The following is a 21861-nucleotide window of genomic DNA, read 5'->3' as shown; positions in this document are numbered from 1 at the left end:
ATTCTTTAACAAATTAGACACCAATACCAACAACGTATCATATTCAAGGCCCTGGTATTCTTCATTGACTGCGTTCTGCTCCGTCTTTTAAATCCGTCTTTTATTCTCCTTTGGCCATGAGTGCGGAAAGACGCATTCACACCATGCGCACTATCTAGTGGACTTTGTTTTTAAGCGCTTAAGTCAAGTCAAGAAACGAAGTATACTCTGGCCTTAAGGCTGTTATGGTCCAACCAATTCCCAATGGATAATATTAAATCCTGCTCTATTAATCCTGTTTTAGATCACATTGCATTGATTTTAATAATGTCATTCATGGTTATTAACAGGTCTAAGATGATCTAACGTTGACCAAGTGGACTACGAGAGGGTGGACCTCAATGGGGTCAACGTTTAACTGATTAGCATTCTGCTACCAAAAAAAACCCATTCTGCTTTCGCCATTGACTTCCATTCAAAATGTAGCCGCATTTCGTCAACATATTAGATGTCTACCAATGACAAACTGTTTTGTCTGGAACTTTAGTTGGCTTTTGACTTCTCAGGACAGTTGTTAACAAAGGAATTGGAAAACATTAGACCTCCTTGGTTGACCTGCTAGGCCATGTTTGCTGAACTTGGTTAGGGCCAATAAAGGCTGTCATGTAAAACCATAAGCTAGTCTGACTTCAAGGCATGAGGTTGAGAAGCGTCTTTGACATTGGACCAATGTCCATAAATTCGCCAATTTTCCACTGAGAAGGACAAGATTAGAAGAAAACCCCAGAGACTTTAACAATTCCACCGCTGACATGAACTTGGAAGGACACAGGGTTAAGGGTTAAGAACACAGCAAAGCGGTTCACACGTCTGCTGGAAGAGGACCTGAGGCATTAGATGACATGAACATTCACTTTAGCACGATCCTAGCAAAAAACTAAAAAAGGAGTGAAAAACTGAGGTGTGGGTTGTGATTTCCTGTACTGTCGCCACATTCTTCTCACTTAAAGCGAGAGCAGCACACACACATTTTATTCTGAGTGAAAGAGAGATGGGATGCAGACAGGAAGTAGATATCTAGTCACAATTTTTCTGTTGCCACACAGGCAGACAATAATTGGCATTGAGCGATCCAGACAACATGAGTGTACTGGTAGTGTGTGTTCACACTCCCTCAGGAACAATAATAGCCTCAGAAATAACCTAAAGCTTTAAAGTGGAAACTCAACATGCTACAGGAGAAAATGGACATAACTGTAAGTGTGTGTGCTACAGACTCTCTCTCTGATACACACACACACACACTGGGTCTGATTAAGTGGGAGTGTGGGTTTATCGTAGGCTCTCAGGGAGTCGCGGACGCTGTGCTACAGGACTCACACAATGTGTCTCTTGCAGGCCTGATAGCAGCGTTCTCAACTCTGCATGCTCTGGTTGTCCAAAAGTCCCAAGACCACCAGCCAAAATTGTTCTATTTGCATTTGTCTAATTTAAAGGGATACTTCACCTCTGGAAATATGAATGTGTATTTAAAATGGGTCATTTATGTAGAAGAAATGTGAAATTATTTTTGAATTTGGAGCTTTCTAGACTGAGAAAAGCCAGAAAATAAATGTTTGGCTTATGTGGATGAAAGACAACAACTCCCAGAATGCACTTGCTTCGCTGCCCTAGGAGGCCACTCCCAAGCCACGCCTATCGGTAAGAGAGCGCAGTTCAAAACAACCAGGCAAGGCTACTAGTGAGTGTCTGTGACGATTTCGAGATCGCCCAAAATGTCCGGGATTCGGCTTTTGCGTTCTACAGTCGCCATTCATTATGTTTACTGTGGCGAGCAGGACGAGGCTGAGGGGCGCGGGAGAACGGCGCGAGGCCGGTGGCGTGATTACTGAGACGCACCGATCTCGTATCTCTCACGGAGGAGCGGGAATTTTCTTAGCAATGTTAAAACGCACATCAACCGATCACTTGTTTAGCGTTCATGTAAACACTACATTCAGATTCACCAATTGGAATGAATTCAGTTAGATTGAAACAAAAGGTGTGCATGTAAACAATGAATGGCGACTGCAGAAAGCAAAAGCCGAATCCCGGACATTTTGGACAATCTCGACGGCCGGACATGTCCAGGAAAAAGAGTATGGTAACCCCTACTACTCAGCTTTCTCCTACTACTCAGATTTCTCCTACTACTCAGCTTTCTCCACAGAACAAGAGCCTGTTAGCTTAGCTTCCAAAGAAAGATGGCTGACACTATTTGTACATTCTGTGAGTGAGATCCCACCCTCTATGGGCGGGTTGAAAACATACGGGACAGCCCCTACTACTGGCTGTAGTCTTTAGCCTCTGGCCAAAAAATCCTCCGATGACGCAAAATGACGATTTTTGCGTCATCAGAGGATTTTTTTTCAGACAAAAATATCGTCTCAGGGGATATGAGGGTGGAAAGCACGGTAATTCGAAAATACTACAGGTTTTCTACTAATACAAAGCTTAATGCTAAATCCTGAAGTATCCCTTTAATAGACTTTTTTTAAATTTAAAAATAAAAGTATTTAATTGACATCGTGTGAGTGAAAGGGTGAATAGAAATATGTATTAGTATGTACTACTGTATATCCCCCTCTGTGTACTAAGTAGTCAGGGTGTGATGTCATCAAAAACACCATGAGTGATGACCTTTAACCGTTCTCATTTTTAACCATCAGATCTTTTAAGTGATTTTTTTTTTTTTTTTTACGTGAATGGATCATTTAAGTGAGCAGATCTTTTAAATGAACATATCTTTTTTAAATGAATGGATATTTTAAGTCAATGGATCTTTTAAATGAATGAATCATTGACTGGCCGAGTCATTGATGGATGCAATGACTTAAAAAGTTACTTAATGAATAAGTAAACAAATATGAATTTTAGTTTTAGTTGGTTCAAAATATTCTACTGAGATGAATCAAAATATTATACAGTGGTGGTCAAAATTGATGGCACCCCTGATAAATATGATAAAAAAATGGCTGTAAAAAATAAATCTGCATTGTTTATCCTTTTGATCTTTCATTCAAAAAATTCACAAAAATCTAACCTTTCATTGAAGTAAAAGAATTGAAAGTGGGAGGTAAATCACATTATGAAATAAATGTTTTTCTCCAAAATATGCTGGCCATAATTGTTGGCACCCTGTTATTAAATACTTTTTGCAACCTCCTTTTGCCAAGATAACAGATCTGAGTTTTCTTCTATAATGCCTGATGAGTTTGCAGAATAACTGACAAGAGATCAGAGACCATTCCTCCATACAGAACCTCTCCAGATCCTTCAGATTCACAAGTTCATGTTGGTGCTTCTTCTGTTCAGTTCACCCCACTCATTTTCTATAGGGTTCAGTTTAAGGGACTGGGACGGTCATGGCAGAAGCTTCATTTTGTGCTCAGTTACCCATTTTTGTGTTGATTTTGATGTTTGTTTTGGACCGTTGTCCTAATGGAGGATCCAACCACGGCCCATTATAAGATTTCTAGCAGAAGCCGTCAGGTTTTGATTTTTTATCTGTTTGTATTTGCTAGAATCCATAATACCATGTATCTGAACAAGATGTCCAGGACCTCCAGCAAATAAATAGACCCACAACATAAAAGATCCAGCAGTGTATTTAACCGTAGGCATGGGGTACTCTTCATCCCGGTTTGCACCAAACACATCTAGCGTGGTTTGCTGCCAAAAAGCCAATTTTTTTCGTTTGACCATAGAATCCGGTCCCTTTTGAAGATCCAGTCGTGTCTGACAACTGAATATGCTGGAGTTTGTTTTTAGATGAGCGAGGAGGATTTTTCTTGAAACCCTCCCAAACAACATGTAGTGATGTAGGAGTTGTTTGATTTTTTTTTTTAGGCTTTCTGACCCCCAAGACACAACTAATCTCTGCAATTCTCCATCTGTGATCCTTGGAGAGTCTTTGGCCACTCAGACTTTCCTCCTCACCGTGCATTAAGACAATATAGACACACGTCCTCTTCCTGGCAGATTCGTAACATCTTTAGTTGATTATAACTTCTTAATTATTGCCCTGATGGTCAAAATTGGGATTTTCAATTCTTTAGATATTTTCTTACAGCCACTTTCTATTTTATGATGCTCAACAATCTTTTGCTGCACATCAGAACTATATTCTTTGGTTTTACACATTGTGATGGATGAGCAAGGGAATTTGGCCTTTGTGTTTCCTCATATTTAAACTCCTGTGAAACAAGAAGTCATAGCTGGACAGTTTCATGTTCCTAGTCACCCTGGTGTGTTAAATAAAGGTAAATATTAATGAGAATATACTTCAGAGATATTTTTCTCATAAAAAATTCTAGGGGTGCCAACAATTATGGCCAGCGTGTTTTGGAGAAAAACATTTATTTCATAATGTGATTTACCCCCCAATTTCAATTCTTTTACTTCAATGAAAGGTTAGATTTTTGCGAATTTTTTGAAGGAAAGATCAAAAGGATAAACAATGCAGATTTATTTTTTACAGCCATTTTTTATCATATTTATCAGGGGTGCCATCAATTTTGACCACCACTGTATATAAATTGCATTTCGTCAACATTCAATATGGTGAATAGCTAGTTTGTACATGTTTGAACAAATCTTTTAGGTGAAAACTATTTTCTAGGTGAACAAATCTTAAGTCAACAGATATTTTAAGAGAACAGATCTTTTAATTAAATTGAGTCATTGACTGAATGAGTGATTCAATGACTCAAAAAGACACAAAAGTAATGAATAAGTAAACAACGGTCATTCTAGTGAATGCATTAAAAAGATTCACTAGGATGAATCAAATACCACAACACTAGTATAGTGAATCACCAAGTACTTGTATCAGAATATCAGCCTCTATATTTTATTCCAGGAGGAAACAAAAACTCATTTTTCAATAGAATAATATTTAATGTACACTTTTATTGAGCTATCGCTATATGTTATAGTTTACCTTATGTAACTGAAAATACTTTCATCCTTTATAGTAGACATCATGAATTAAATGGTAAATTTGCATTTTCTATGGAAAAAGATTCTGGCTTTGATGTGGTCTCAAATATTTAGAGCTGTGTAGGCTACATGTCTTCATTTCCCTTACATCGATATTGTGCCTACAATAATCTGTTTCAGAGTCTTTACCCAGAATCCCACTGTTCTCTTGTCTTCCTCCATCAATGAGAGCGGTGACAGCAGGAGCAAGAGACAGTGGCATATTTCCTTTGCATTCTGGGATGTGAGTAGACAGGGGTGCTCGGAGTAATTATCAGTTTGGTGGTGTTGTGCATCTTCAAGCACTTCACTGGCGTTCTGGAGGCTCTTAAAATCTTCACTGTTTGTCTTAAAAGACAAATGGCTTTTGCAACACATTTAACCTGTGTAAATGTAATGTGACGTTTTTTTTTATCAAAAAAGAAAATTTAGTAGGAAATAATGTTGGCTAGCCTAAGATTTATTTAGATGACATTTATTAAAACAAAATAGAATCAATTTAGATGTCATAATGATTTTTTAATATATCATTTGTGAATGTCAAAGGTCTGCAAAGTTTTTAAGATCATATTTTGTGACAAATGGAGTTGGTGTCTCCCAAAGTAGTCAGTAATTCCAGTCTCACTTCCTGGACATTACTGTGTATCAAGTGCTTAGGAAGAGCTAAAATTTAGTTATGGTAATTCATGTTTTGTTTCCGAACCACACTGTAAGCAGTAGACCAATCACAACAGACTGGGTCATCTGACCAATCAGAGCAGAGTAGACCAATCACAACAGACTGGGTCATCTGACCAATCAGAGGAGAGTAGACCAATCACAACAGACTGGATCATCTGACCAATCAGAGCAGAGTAGACCAATCACAACAGACTGGGTCATCTGACCAATCAGAGCGGAGTAGACCAATCACAACAGATTGAGCCATCTGGCCAATCAGAGCAGAGTACACCAATCACAACAGACTGGGTCATCTGACCAATCAGAGCAGAGTAGACCAATCACAACAGACTAGGCCATCTGGCCAATCAGAGCAGAGTAGACCAATCACAACAGACTAGGCCATCTGACCAATCAGAGCAGAGTAGACCAATCACAACAGACTGGGTCATCTGACCAATTAGAGCAGAGTAGACCAATCACAACAGACTGGGTCATCTGACCAATCAGAGCGGAGTAGACCAATCACAACAGACTGGGTCATCTGGCCAATCAGAGCAGAGTAGACCAATCACAACAGACTGGGTCATCTGACCAATCAGAGCAGAGTAGACCAATCACATCAGACTAGGCCATCTGACCAATCAGAGCAGAGTAGACCAATCACAACAGACTGGGTCATCTGACCAATTAGAGCAGAGTAGACCAATCACAACAGACTGGGTCATCTGACCAATCAGAGCGGAGTAGACCAATCACAACAGACTGGGTCATCTGGCCAATCAGAGCAGAGTAGACCAATCACAACAGACTGGGTCATCTGACCAATCAGAGCAGAGTCGACCAATCAGAGCAGAGTAGACCAATCACAACAGACTGGGTCATCTGGCCAATCAGAGCAGAGTAGACCAATCACAACAGACTGGGTCATCTGACCAATCAGAGCAGAGTAGACCAATCACAACAGACTGGGTCATCTGACCAATCAGAGCAGAGTACACCAATCACAACAGACTGGGTCATCTGACCAATCAGAGCAGAGTAGACCAATCACAACAGACTAGGCCATCTGGCCAATCAGAGCAGAGTAGACCAATCACAACTGGGGCATGTTCAAGTTCAAAACGGTGCGCAACGTTTTGCTACGGTTTCCGGGTTGAACGTCATGTTTCCTGGAAACGGCGTGCACCGGTGTGCAACGGGGTTTGAGATACGTTTTCTCTTGTTTGGTGGGTGTGTCAGAACTGCAGTCCAATCAGCAGCAACATGTATATAAAACACGGGGTATTAAAGTGAACTTGCACAATGGGTTCAAGGAAAGTAATTTACAAATGTGTTCGATGCAGCTCGGTATACGCAACAACTGAGGATATTAGAAGACATGTTTGTCGTAAGTTTTATTGTAAAAATATAGGATATCAACATAATGATGTAGTTGTTTATATTTTTAGCTTCATTGCAAGTGTATGACATTTGGTATAGAAATAAACAATGGTAATTAAGTGCTTTTCCTAAAAATGAGAAAGAAAATACAGGGTATTAAAACAGTATGACCTACAAATAAAGTCAGTATGTGAGGCTAAATAGATGTATTTTAGTCTGAATTAGGTGAGATGTGTGCTTCCATTTCAGTTTCAGCAATCCCTTCACTCGATTGGGATGTTCTCTTTTGTTCTGGGCGGCAAGTGCAGTAACTGTAACATCGAGCATATTTTGAAGTATTAAACACATATTTATACCGACTTCATCAGGCTCAGAAAATTCTTCACAAAGAACACAAAGAATGAGCCTTCTCAGCTGCCATAGTTGCAACTCTTGCGTCATCAGAACAGTGTGTTCAACGCATCACCGTTTCTGTTTAAAAAACGTTGTGCAACGTTTTGCCGGGGCTGAACGCAGCCCAGACTAGGCCATCTGACCAATCAGAGCAGAGTAGACCAATCACAACAGACTGGGTCATCTGACCAATTAGAGCAGAGTAGACCAATCACAACAGACTGGGTCATCTGACCAATCAGAGCAGAGTAGACCAATCACAACAGACTAGGCCATCTGACCAATCAGAGCAGAGTAGACCAATCACAACAGACAGGGTCATCTGACCAATCAGAGCAGAGTAGACCAATCACAACAGACTGGGTCATCTGACCAATCAGAGCAGAGTAGACCAATCACAACAGACTGGGTCATCTGACCAATTAGAGCAGAGTAGACCAATCACAACAGACTGGGTCATCTGACCAATCAGAGCGGAGTAGACCAATCACAACAGACTGGGTCATCTGACCAATCAGAGCAGAGTAGACCAATCACAACAGACTAGGCCATCTGGCCAATCAGAGCAGAGTAGACCAATCACAACAGACAGGGTCATCTGACCAATCAGAGCAGAGTAGACCAATCACAACAGACTGGGCCATCTGACCAATCAGAGCAGAGTAGACCAATCACAACAGACTGGGTCATCTGACCAATCAGAGCAGAGTAGACCAATCACAACAGACTGGGTCATCTGACCAATCAGAGCAGAGTAACTCTCGGAAAGGAGGGGTTTAGAGAGACTGAATCTTTGAAAGAACCGTTTTCAGACTCTTTGAAATGAGGTGATGTGCAATGTATATTATGAGACCTCCAAAAAATATATAAAAAATTAGGATCCTTTAAAATAGCATAAATAATAGAAACCAAAAGTTTCACTTACATGTTCCCTGAGACGCTGAGTTCAACATATAAGATCTTTGAGATCTTTGTGAATAGCTGTCATTTATGCTTTATATAGACATGGCATTAAGTTCAGCTCTCAACATGCAGGAATGAAACTCCCACATGAGAAATGCCTTATTGAAAAGATACAAAACCCTTTCTTCAATCTCTTTGTTTCATTAGCTAAAAATGGAATGTGCAATTACAGTGTGGTTTGGTCCCACTACAGCTTTGACATCTAATGAAATGTTCTCACAAATGCACACAAGAATTAATAACATTCTTTACCTTTTGCTTCCAATTTAGTCCTGGGAATTTTTGTTCCCTGAAATGTGCATCTTAATTGTTCTGTTTTGAATTTACAAAGAGAATAAATGCAGTTGATAGCTACATAGTTATATTTTTAGCTTCCTTGTGAAAAGCATGTTAACTTCAGGTAACCTACAGTAATTACATTTGAGGTCCTTCAGAAATTAAATCAAAATCAAAAACATCTACAAAATACATCTTTGTTTCGTTATATTGGGTCTTATTACACCTCATAAAATATGCAAAAATATGCATTTGCATATTGTATTATAAGTAGTGTAGAAATTTCACTTCGGTTTTTTATTGTTCAACTCAATGTTTGATACTTCACAGAACAATTTTACAATAGATTATATCATTTTAAATAGGCAATATAATTTTAAATTCTTTCAATCAAAAAATATGATATATTGTTAATGTGATAAATTGCTGGGGGAAAAAAATATAATAGATATATACGATGGATGGATGGATGGATGGATAGATAATGGATAAAGTTTTTGCAATATGTTCATTTAACAGAACACAATTCTTTTCTTCTCATTTCATTTATCATTCCGTAGCTTCAGAGAAAAAGCTGAGTTGTCAAAACAGCTTCCGGAGAACATCACCAATTTTTTCTTCCTATTCTTTCAGAAATATTTTTTTTTTTTTCTTTCGAGCAGATGCGTTGGGTGTTGAGGGAATATTGACGACAAGCTTTCTTATCAGACCTAGAGCTTTTTTTATTTTTTTTTATTTTTTTTTCAGCAGCAGCAGAAAAAATTGTTTTGCAGGAATGTAATTTCATTTAGTGTTCACGCTCACGGCCCCTCGCTGAAACGCACATAGGCGGTCCACGGATCTCTGGAGATCACCGACACGCCACTGAAACCAGTTTCCAGACTATAATAACCCATGCCGTACTGAGGCGGCTGCTTATAATGCTTTTCAAAAAGTAACCAACGTGCAACCAGGGTGTGAATATTGGGATTGGGTTTTAAGTTTGTTTTCGTGTTACATATAAATACAGAGCAGATATGTGAAATTTAGGTAGGAATAGACGCAAACCTAATTTTCTCCATATAGGCCTACATAATAAGGTAAATAAATATATGCAGTTACAATCTCAAAATTCTTTCATAAATATAATTTCATATCTACACATAACGCATAGGCTAATACACATCTTTTTATAATAATTTCTTAAAATCTTAAAAATGTTATGATTAAAAATAATGTAATGTCACTTTGTATTTTGTCATCAGGAAAACATTTTTTTCATTCAAAAATAATAATAATAATATATATATATATATATATATATATATATCCATACACACACACGCACGTGTATATATGTTTTTCTTTCATTCTTTTATGCATTTTATGACTTTTATTTTCAATATATTATATATTATTTAATATATTATTCTTATTTTAAAGGAGCTGAAACCCTGTCTTCCATCATAATGAAGCCTGCTATAAAAAGTATACTTTTTTATAAAAATGAGTCGGCCAACTATAGCAAGTTGCTTTGATAGAAACGTAGCTCTCGTTTGACAGAAGAAGACAGTTTGATATGCTTAGCTTCACTATGAGAAAAGTTTCCAGTCACATCTGACAACGGCAGCCGCAAGTAATGCTGTAATACCGCAAAACACCCAAACAACCCACCTGAAGCCTCCTCTGCCCTTGTTACCCCCTCTCTCTGTCTCCTTCACTGCAATAGCACCCTACTGAGGGCACGTAGACGAATCAAAGCTCGTGGCGCACGTCTGCGTTGACGATTATGTCTGACATCTCTGACGCAGCCATGCATTTGATCCGTACGTTTGATCACCGTGTACGTTTGCGTGTGTGTGTGTGTGTGTGTGTGTGTGTGTGTGTGTGTGTGTGTGTGTGGGTGGGTGCTGTAATGAAAAAGCGAGCTGGCGTGTCCGTTCTTTCTGGGAAAGTGCCGCATGCCTCCTGTTGACTCGGCTCGTTGTTTTTCGTGCCAGGTTGGAAAGGCTTTGACAGGTTGAACGCGCAGACGTAGACTCACTCAGAAAGTCATTTTGCAATTTATCATAGGAGAGCTCTCTGATTAAGTGCTGTCTCGGTCTTAAAGGAACAGTTCACCTGTTTTTATACACCCCAAACCTGCAAGATTTTCTTTCTTCCTTTGAATCATTTGATGGTGATCACTTTAAAGGGTTAGTTCACCCAAAAATTATCCCATAATTTACTCACCCTCAAGCCATCCCAGGTGTATATGATTTACTTCTTTCAGCCAAACACAATCTGAGTTATATGTAAAAAAATTAAATATCCTGGCTGTTCCAAGCTTTATAATGGGAGTGAATGGTACCATAGATTTTGAAGCCCAAAAAAGCACATCCATCCATCCATCATAAAAGTAATCCATACGGATCCAGGGGGTTAATAAATGCCTTCTGAAGTGAAGCGATGCATTTTTGTATGAAAAAATATCCATATTTATAACTTTATGAACTATAATCACTGGCTTCCGGAGTTCTGATCCGACGCTTGACGTATTGATGAACGTGGAAGCACAGTGGATAGAGCAAAACAAAACATCTCTGACAAAGTCTAAAGTTACCATTTTTAAAGAGACATGTCAGAGGAGCTTGAGTTTGTTGCCCAGCCTTATTTGTTTGAACCGCGAGAAGCGTCTACTCTCACCTAAGTTTACGCAACTGCTTCAACCTATGTCATGCGTCGGGTCAGAGGTCACTCTTCCACCAGAACAAGACTTTCGTATAGAGTTTTTAGGGTGGTCAGTTTGAACCACTGAAAGAGGTCAGTTTGACTCATTTAAGTGAACACTTTTAACCATTTAATGCAGCCACTTTGAGATGGTAGTCTCTAAGTCATTTAAGCGATCACATTGAATCATTTAAAGGGATCACTTTGTGCCATTGAAAGTAATTGAAGGTGTTTATTTTTAATCATTTAAGGTGATTCATTTAATAAGATCACTTTGAGCCATTTATCGGGGTCATTTTGAAAAATTCAATGTGGTTTGTTCAAGGTAGTCACTGACTCATTAACTTTGAATCATTTAAGCGATAACATTGAATCATTTAATGGGGTCACTTAAGGGGGTCATTTGAATCATTTTATATGGTCACTTTGAGTTCTTCAAGGAGGTCTTTTTGAACCATTTGAAACAGGTAGTCGCACAGTCAATTATGTGGTCACTGAGTCATTTAAGGGGTTCTTTGAGTCATTTCATTCAGTTAATGGAGGCCAGTTTGGGGTCACTTTTTACAACTTCAATTTGAGGTCACTTAGAGGTGCTAAATCAGGTTAGCCCGCACCTTTTCAGTCACATCTGCTTATGTGAGAATGTACCCATTGTGTCTCATTATTAATTGAACTACTTCAGAAATAATCGTCCTAATTCGGGCCGCGTATACAGTAAGTCCACTTAAAAAAGCCTGAGTGAGTTGTTCTGTCTCTTTCTTTCACATTGTGCCAGAGTTAATGAGAAAAAGGAGAGCATCTGTCAGATATGTGGAGCTCGGTGCCCCAGAAGTACCGCCAATGTGTGTCTATATGTGTGTGTAAATGAGTATGTTTGCCTGTGCGAGCTCTGTGCCCCAATAAGACCAGCTGTAGATTTCAAGGTCTCTACACGGGCTCATAGCGCCACTGTATGGGGCCCTCAGAGAGCCAGTGAGACGCCTCGGCATGTCATGATGACTGCTGGGGAAATGATGGCTTAGATAAATTAATAAACTAGGAGAAGAAAGAGAATGCTCTATCTAAATAAGGCCATGCCTCGTATGATGAGCTTATATGCTTTATTAAAAGCATACTGTACTTTTCTTTAAAGAGATAACAGGCAGAAACAAGTTTGTTATCCATGGTTTCGGGTTCATATCTGTGTGAAATTACAGGCAGACATACATTTTTCATTGATTCTTTGCTGTTTTCAGCTGCAAGGAATCACGGGATACTATTCAGAATAGAAGATGAAATCTCCCAGTGCTCATGTCGTCTCGTATCCAGCGCCTTACTCTGAGGACGTTCACCAACTCGCTCTAATTGTCATTTCCCATTTAAACATGTCAAAACATAGCTGAAGCGTATTGTTAGCGCTAGCTAGCTCGAACACTTGTGAACCTGAGAACATGATTCCTGCCACTACTCTTTGTGTTAAATTAGATTTCGCAGCAATGACACATTGTGCTTGTGACACTCACACGGCTCAAACATGTTCGGGGACTATTTTCAGAAATAACACTTGTCAGTAAGGCTACGGTGAATTGTTCACTCAGTGTATGTAGCGAGCATGTTTTTTTTGTGAGAAATTACTTGAGGTAGCTCTTTCTGTTTTTACTTGGACCACAAAGCAACAATAAGCTAAAACACACTTGCAACCGCCTATGTGCTAAATACTCAAAAGATACCAACAACCGCATGGCAGTGTGGTAAAACACATTAGCAACCACACAGCGATGTCCTAAACCACTCAGTAGCAACCACGTAGCGATATGCTAAAGCAACTAAAGACACATTTGAAACTGCGAATGCCCTAAAACTACTCTGAAAACACTTGTGTGGTAAACATACTCAGAACACACTAGTAACCACATATCTATGCGTTCAATTCACTTCAAACACATTAGTAACTGCACAGTGATGCTAAAACCACTCCAAACACAGTAGCAACCAAATAGCGATCTACAACACTCAAAACATATTTGCTGTGTGCATTAAAACTATTCGGAAAATACTTCTGTGGTAAAAATAGTCAGAACACACTAGCAACCACTTAACAATGTGTTAAAATGCACTCCAAAACCATTAGCAACTGAATAGCAATACTTTAAAACAGCTCAAATCACATTTGCAACTGTGTATGCGCTAAAACTACTAGCGTGGTAAAAAATTGTCAGAACACACTAGAAACCGCATAGCAATGCGCTAAAAACACTCCGAACACGGTAGCGACCAAATATTGATACACTAAACCAACTCAATACACATATTCTAAATCTACCTAGAAGTTACTAGCAATCACATGGCGATGTGTTAAACCACCCAGAACATAGTAACGTGCTAAAAGCAATCAAAACGCCAGCAATCGGCTATGTGCTAATCTGCAAAAAAAAACTAAAAAAAACTAACAATCGCATGGCAGTGAGGTAAAAATAGTCAGAACACACACATTCAAACACATTAGCAACGAACACAGCAGCAACCACTACACTACAACAACACAAAACACATTTGAAACAGTGTGTGGTAAATCTACTCAGAAAATACTAGTGTGGTAATAATTGTCAGAAAGCACTGGTAATCACATAGCTATGCGTTAAATCCAAACTAAACACATTAGCAAGCACATACAGTGGTGGTCAAAATTAATGGCACCCCTGATAAATATGATAAAAAATGGCTGTAAAAAATAAATCTGCATTGTTTATCCTTTTGATCTTTCCTTCAAAAAATGCGCAAAAATCTAACCTTTCATTGAAGTAAAAGAATTGAAATTGGGGGGTAAATCACATTATGAAATAAATGTTTTTCTCCAAAACACGCTGGCCATAATTGTTGGCACCCCTAGAATTTTTTATGAGAAAAATATCTCTGAAGTATATTCCCATTAATATTTACCTTTTTTAGCACACCAGGGTGACTAGGAACATGAAATTATCCAGCTATGACTTCTTGTTTCACAGGAGTTTAAATATGAGGAAACACAAAGGCCAAATCCCCTTAATCATCACAATGAGTAAAACCAAAGAATATAGTTCTGATGTGCAGCAAAAGATTGTTGAGCTTCACAAAATAGAAAGTGGCTGTAAGAAAATAGCTAAAGAATTGAAAATCCCCCTTTTGACCATCAAGGCAATAATTAAGAAGTTATAATCAACTAAAGATGTTACGAATCTGCCAGGAAGAGGACGTGTGTCTATATTGTCTTAATGGATGGTGAGGAGGAAAGTCTGAGTGGCCAAAGACTCTCCAAGGATCACAGATGGAGAATTGCAGAGATTAGTTGAGTCTTGGGGTCAGAAAGCCTAAAAAAAAATTATCAAACAACCCCTACATCCCCACATGCTCCTCCAAAAATAAACTCCAGCATATTCAGTTGTCAGACACGACTGGATCTTCAAAAGGGACCGGATTCTATGGTCAGATGAAACAAAAAAAAAGGGCTTTTTGGCAGCAAACCCAGCAGATGTGTTCGGTGCAAACCGGGATGAAGAGTACCCCATGCCTACGGTTAAATACACTGCTGGATCTTATATGTTGTGGGCCTATTTATTTGCTGGAGGTCCTGGACATCATGTTCAGATACATGGTATTATAGATTCTAGCAAATACAAACAGATAAAAAATCAAAACCTGATGGCTTCTGCTAGAAATCTTATAATGGGCCGTGGTTGGATCTTCCATTAGGACAACGGTCCAAAACAAACATCAAAATCAACACAAAAATGGGTAACTAAGCACAAAATGAAGCTTCTGCCATGACCGTCACAGTCCCCTAAACTGAACCCTATAGAAGATGAGTGGGGTGAACTGAACAGAAGAAGCACCAACACGAACTTGTGAATCTGAAGGATCTGGAGAGGTTCTGTATGGAGGAATGGTCTCTGATCTCTTCTCAGGTGTTCTCCAAACTCATCAGGCATTATAGAAGAAAACTCAGAGCTGTTATCTTGGAAAAAGGAGGTTGCAAAAAGTATTTAATAACAGGGTGCCAACAATTATGGCCAGCGTGTTTTGGAGAAAAACATTTATTTCATAATGTGATTTACCTCCCACTTTCAATTCTTTTACTTCAATGAAAGGTTAGATTTTTGTGAATTTTTTTAATGAAAGATCAAAAGGATAAACAATGCAGATTTATTTTTTACAGCCATTTTTTATCATATTTATCAGGGGAGCCATCAATTTTGACCACCACTGTAGTGATACGCTAAAACCAGTCAAAACACATTTTCAACTGTATATGTGCTAAAGCTACTCTGAAAACACTAGTGTGGTAAAAAATAAACAGAACACATGACACTAGTAACCACATACTGTAACTATGGGTTCAATCCACTGAAAACCAGGGGTGGCACGAGATCGCAAGACTAAAATGTGACGAGATTTCTCGTCGAGTGAAAAGCTGTCTTGCGATATCGCCATGACAGAGCATGAGGGTGAAATTAGCATAGAATATGCCACCGCTTCATTCACAATAAAAACCATTGTAAACTATTGTAAATGTCTGCTCTGCTCATCCAGCAAGAGTTGCAGTCGCACACAGTGCAGCAGGAATCACAGTTCACGAATGAATCACAGAATCACGTGTCGATGGCGGAGGATTAGTTGCACATCAGAGCCTAAACGTCAGATAAATTAAGCGTAGCGTCAGTTCTGGCAGGTCACGTTAGTCAAGCTCGCATCAGCTGTCTCTCAGCTAATCCACGTCTACCTATAGGAATACGACTCCTATCACTGTATACATGTATAAGCTCCTTCAGTATTATCAGCAGCTATTAGTTTCTCAGGAGCTATACCCTCCTCCATCCCCAGCTCCTCCTCTCGTCTGTCAGGATTTGGCATTCTGATTCAAGGGGAATTGATTCATTCTCGAATTATGTTGTACTTTAAAATCTTGAATTAATTATATCTGCAATACATTAATGTTGGTTCTGTTTACCCGAAGGGGGGTTATCGCTGCTCTCCCTGCTCTTATCCATGCTAGGCTGCATGGATGTGCAGGGAGTTCTTGCCCAGAACAGAACCATACCGCCAATCCAAACTGTACGCTAATTGTCAATCGTATTTGACGATAGTGGTCCTGACAGAAATGTCTTATCATGTAGAATGCACGCTCACTGCTGCTCCCTATACACAGAGTACATGTGATCGCAAATTTGAAAGTGAAATTAAAACGTGAGCTCCCTGATGTGCGAATATCAAACCTATCTCTGGACTGTGTGGTTTATTAACTCTGTTTTGATCTCTGTTTGCACTTTGAATATTGAATATCTTTGATTATGGTTGCACTTGCATTAATTGTTTGCACTTAATAAGACGAAGAACAAACTTATTTATTTTTGTCATTTATACTGTTTTTATTTCTATGTTCAATTAGGAGGTCACACACAGCCTAAATCAGAAGTTCTGGAAGCTCATAATTCATGTACAGTGAGGTCTGAAGGGAATCATGTGAAATCATACAGGAGAAAAGCCAGTCAGTTGAGTTTGTGGCAAAACCTTTCACAGTGCTTGTATATTGTTGTCTTTCAATGCGTATGATAATTCATACTCATAAAGTAGAACTGAAATGAGTGACATTCATTACAAGATTATTAGTTAAAACATTTCAAAATGCACCTGCAGACCAGTCTTTTTCCAGTCATGAATTTTGTCATTGAGGATTTCTATAAAATATTGTGCAAAAATCTCGTCTCGTCTCGTGAGAAGTGTCTCGTCCCACCCCTACTGAAACACATTAGCAACTGCATATTTATGTGCTAAGACACAGTAGCAAGCAACCGCATAGCATTACACTAAAACAACTTCAAATACATTTGCAACTTGCAACTGTAAAAATTCTCAAAATACTAGTGTGGTAAAAAATAGTCAGAACACACTGGTTAACACATACAGTAGCAATGCGCTAAATCCACTTAGCAACCGCGCAGTGATGTGCTAAAACCACTCAGAAAATAGTAGCAACCAAATATTGATACAATAAACCAACTCAAAAAACACTTGCAGCTGCGTATATGCTAAATCTACTTCTAACATACTAGCAATCCCATAGAAATGCATTAAAACCACTCAGAACATTAATTGCAATTGTATAGCAATGTGCTAAAAGAACACCTTAGCAATCGCAATGCACTAAATCCTTCAGAAAACACAAGTAACAAATAGCAATGTATTAAAAACCACTCAGAACACCCTAACAACCGCCAAGCAACACTCTGAACAACCACCCACAAGGTTTGTTGAATATTTTATATTTATTTGAAGCAGCCATGATTTCAAATCTGTGTTGATTAATGCTCTGCTAAGATCAGATCAAGCCACTGCAGTTTCTGGGATGAGAGTTGAGGGTTGGGTTTTGTTGTGAGCAACTGATTCACAGTGTCTTTTAGCTCGTCTGTTGACAGTGTCGACATAGACAGGAATATTATATTGTTATATTTGACAACAGCTGAAGTCTAGGGAGGAGTCATCGGGGAGTATGTCATTCTGAACACATTTTCTGCATTGGAGACACGGCTCTGGCACACATCATGGTTTTCAGCTCGGCTAAGTGAACAGTTGTGTTCTGGTGATGTCATGGGTGCAAAGGGGCTTTTAAAGTGACTGATTCTGAGGCTAGAATTTTTTATATATATATATATATATATATATTTTTTTTTTTTTACAGAATGGAAGTCACTGGGGATATCACTTGAATGCTGTATACTGCCTATTTTATCCAAAACACACAAAAAAAAAAATAATCTTGAAGTATTTTCTTGTTTTCATAGTCATGTTTTTTAGCCAAAATATCTAAACATGGTAGTAGACAAGTTAGCAAAGAGAATACAGTGGGGAGAACAAGTATTTGATACACGGCCGATTTTGCAGGTTTTCCCAAAAATAATGATTTAAACTATGTTTTACTTCTGATATAAACATTTAGATTAAATATGCCTTTCAATTTAATGGAGTTAAAAACATAAACATGAAATCATTACTGAGAAGTTACAAACATTTTTATATTCAAATTCAATCAATAGAAATATTTGTTGTGGATGTTTTTGAACACTTTTCCTGTAGCGTGCTGTGTTTTAATGTTATAACCACAGAGATAATTTCTTATCATGATAATACAAGATTGTCTGAGAAAATAGTTTCGTGCAAATAATGCCCAAGGCCTATCTGTTTCCATTAAAAATATAAATCAATTAAAAATACTATTCGGCCAGTGGAAAAGATGAAATGTATTTTACACTATTTGATTTATGTATTCAAAAACAAGACAAGGATAGGCAAGTACATTATTTTTATTAATGTAATGTGTCTTGTACCGTTAAACGTTATCACGTGGATGAATAATCATATGCAAATGAGGGTATGCATAGTATGCATAGTAAATGCATAGTAAACGTTATCACATGGATGAATAATCATATGCAAATGAGGGTATGCATAGTAAAACTAGGCGTTGAAAGCTCCATATATGGTTATTTCGGGGTGGAGACGCCTGTGCGCACAATCTTCCGCTGACTGGGATTTATAAAGTGAATTCTGCGCAGGTTCTGGCGTACGAACGGTTTTATAAGTCTGAATATTTTTTTGCGTACGCCATTTTTGGCTTTCGGGCGCACGTACACTTTTAGTAAGGTTCCTACGCACAGTTTTATAAATGAGGCCCCAGGTTATTATTTTCAAGGTAATTAATTAGTTGATTATATAATATTTTTTCAAGCAACTTGGAAATGGTTGGGAGAATTGCAATTGGACGGTAGTTGGAAATATTAGTTGGATCATCAGATTTAAACATCGGGGTGATCTGGGCCGTTTTCCACATGGCAGGAAATACTGATTGTCTAATACACAGATTAACTAAATGATGAAAAAGTGGTATAAGAGTACTGGCATGAGTTTTAAGAAAAGTCATGTTTAAATTATTTATATCACAAGCATGAGAAGCATTCAGAGAACACAAGATATTAGTTATATCATTTTGTACGATTTCAGAAAAAGAGAATTGCTGAGATAATGCTGGTACTGATGTGAGAAACAGAGGAATAGTCAATTTAGAGGATAATTCTTGTACAGATGCAATAAAATACTCATTAAAAGAATTAGCAATTTTATCATGATCAGTAAGAAGAGTACCATTTATGGATATTTGTAAACTATTATTATTTTTAATTTTATTTTCACCAGTTATTGATTTCAATGTTCGCCATAATGTTCTTGGGTTGGAAACTGTTCGACTAATTTGATTTTCATAATAAGACTGTTTTGCTTTGTATAATTCAAAATTACACTTATTTCTAAACTGTGTGAAAATAAGCTTAGCTTCAGGTGTTTTTAATAATCTGTAGGCTTTCAAGGAAGAGGCCTTCTTTTTTAGGAGCTGTAAAATATCAGGAGTTACCCAAGGTACTGTATTTTGTCTAATATGTATTTTACAGGTAGTTGTATATTTATGACGTATTGTCTCCACTCTCCTATGGAAATTTGACAGAACATGATCGGGATTTTGCAAATGAATGAATGAATGAATGAGGCATTTATATAGCGCTTTCATATGTACTACTGTACACCCAAAGCGCTTTACAATCATATCAGGGGATCTCTCCTCAACCACCACCAGTGTGCAGCATCCACTTGGATGATGCGACGGCAGCCACAGTACAACGGTGCCAGTGCGCTCGATGCAAGATGCAAAAACATCTCGTTACTCCAATCAGTATCAGCAAATTCAGCATTAAACTGAGACAATTTTGAATTTGGTACTTTTTTAATGTAATTATTTTTATGACATTTTGGCTGTTTAAAACATTTCCTAATGACATATATGAGTGAATGATCTGAAACTGCTGTGTTTATCACTCCTGATATGCCATACTTGGAGGGTTGATTAGTAAAAATAAGGTCCATAATAGAATTTCGTGTTTTACCAAATCTGGTGGGATCTTTAATTAATTGATGAAGACCATATTTTATGGCAGTTGTTTTCAGAAGTTTAGATGAGTTATCAATCCAATTTAAATTTATGTCACCAAGAATAACAAGCTCATTAGTTTTAACCGATTTTATTAAGTCCGAGAACTGCAATAAATATGCAGTTGGACTGACATTTGGAGGCTTGTATGTGACAATAATAGTAACTGAAAATTGATTTGTAAAATGAATAACCAATTGAAGTGACTCTGATACTGTTGATAGTTTTACTATAGAATGTGCATATTTTTTATTTACATAAAGAGCAACACCACCACCAGTTCTATCAGTCCTGTCTTTGCAATATAATAAATAGTTTTCAATTGCAAGAAATTAATCTGATATAACAGGAGTCAGCCATGATTCAGATATTGCCATAACATGAGCCTTTGTTTGAGTAACATTGATTTTAAATTCATCCAGTTTGGGAACAAGGCTTCTCATTTTTAGATGGCAAACTTTGAAACCTCTGATTCTACCAAGTTGTCATAAAGTAACTGGATTTTTCCTTAGACACAATGGTCTTTTTTGTGCTCTAACAGGTTTAGAATTAAAGCCTGGGATAACAGGAGGAGAATTAAATAGCAACTGAGGTGTAACAAGAGGAGAATTAAATAGCAACTGAGGTGTAATCGATGTGCCTACAGGTTGTTGAAAGCACTGCGGTTGAGATAAATCCATGTGTGGGACACCTGAATGTAAGCCCATGCCTTCTCACCTTGTGGGGCATCAATGATCATGAGGAAGGTGAGGGATCAGCCCAGAACTACACGGCAGGACCTGGTCAATGACCTGAAGAGAGCTGGGACCACAGTCTCAAAGAAAACCATTAGTAACACACTACGCCGTCATGGATTAAAATCCTGCAGCGCAAGCAAGGTCCCCCTGCTCAAGCCAGCGCATGTCCAGGCCCGTCTGAAGTTTGCCAATGACCATCTGGATGATCCAGAGGAGGAATGTGAGAAGGTCATGTGGTCTGATGAGACAAAAATAGAGCTTTTTGGTCTAAACTCCACTCGCCGTGTTTGGAGGAAGAAGAAGGATGAGTACAACCCCAAGAACACCATCCCAACCGTGAAGCATGGAGGTGGAAACATCATTCTTTGGGGATGCTTTACTGCAAAGGGAACAGGACGACTGCACCGTATTGAGGGGAGGATGGATGGGGCCATGTATCGCGAGATCTTGGCCAACAACCTCCTTCCCTCAGTAAGAGCATTGAAGATGGGTCGTGGCTGGGTCTTCCAGCATGACAACAACCCGAAACACACAGCCAGGGCAACTAAGGAGTGGCTCCGTAAGAAGCATCTCAAGATCCTGGAGTGGCCTAGCCAGTCTCCAGACCTGAACCCAATAGAAAATCTTTGGAGGGAGCTGAAAGTCCGTATTGCCCAGCGACAGCCCGAAACCTGAAGGATCTGGAGAAGGTCTGTATGGAGGAGTGGGCCAAAATCCCTGCTGCAGTGTGTGCAAACCTGGTCAAGAACTACAGGAAACGTATGATCTCTGTAAATA

General features: G+C 38.6%; 1 protein-coding gene across 2 annotated transcripts in view; it reads left to right on the top strand.

Moving 5' to 3' along the window:
• LOC309476585 (uncharacterized protein) overlaps nt 1–21861 on the top strand; it is a 46722-nt gene that overhangs the window by 12696 nt on the left and 12165 nt on the right. The gene's annotated exons all lie outside the window — the stretch shown is intronic.

This window comes from Leuciscus leuciscus (assembly GCF_965113295.1).
Source record: "Leuciscus leuciscus genome assembly, chromosome: 15".
NCBI classification, from domain to species: Eukaryota; Metazoa; Chordata; class Actinopteri; order Cypriniformes; family Leuciscidae; genus Leuciscus; species Leuciscus leuciscus.
This window is presented reverse-complemented; position numbering and strand designations above follow the sequence as displayed.